Genomic DNA, 639 nt, shown 5'->3' with positions numbered 1-639 from the left:
TTAAATTCTCAGAACCCTCAGTTCTTTTAGGACTAAATGGCTGGTATCATCACTCCAACAGTGTCAGAGATCAATAAAAGACTTTCAGGCATATGAAGGAGTATGTAATGGAAATATGATTTCAAGATGAAAAGAAAACCATATAAGATTTCTGATTATTAAAAAGATCTTGTTCATGTGTTTTTTTGTTTAAATGTATACAGGTAGGAATCAAATCATGGTGGCATTTATATGTCCTTGGACACTTTTAAAAGACAGATGCAACAGCTTAATTTAAATGTCTTGATATTTACAATACACTAGCAATTAGATTGGTTGCAACTGTTTAAACTTATGAAGAAAATGTTAGAGGACAGTGTGAAATGAGCGAGGCAGTACACAGTTTTTCAAAATTCCCTTAAGGTTATATTAAAGAAAATTTTGAAAATTACTGACCTAGATGAGAGGAAACATTCTCTTCACCCAAAATGAGAAGATTGAGTCCTTGATCTTTCAGTGTAGACATGTTCTAATTTTATTCACACATGTCCAGCTCATGTAAGCGACACAGTTATTAGGGAAGCACGATATATTTGGGAGTATTTCATTCTCAGTCTTAGCTGAACCAGACATGTGAAGGCTGTTTTACAGTTAATTTTT

The sequence above is a fragment of the Propithecus coquereli genome, unplaced genomic scaffold, assembly GCF_000956105.1.
Source record: "Propithecus coquereli isolate 6110/MARCELLA unplaced genomic scaffold, Pcoq_1.0 Scaffold308, whole genome shotgun sequence".
Lineage (NCBI taxonomy): Eukaryota > Metazoa > Chordata > Mammalia > Primates > Indriidae > Propithecus > Propithecus coquereli.
Note: the sequence above shows the minus strand (reverse complement) of the source record.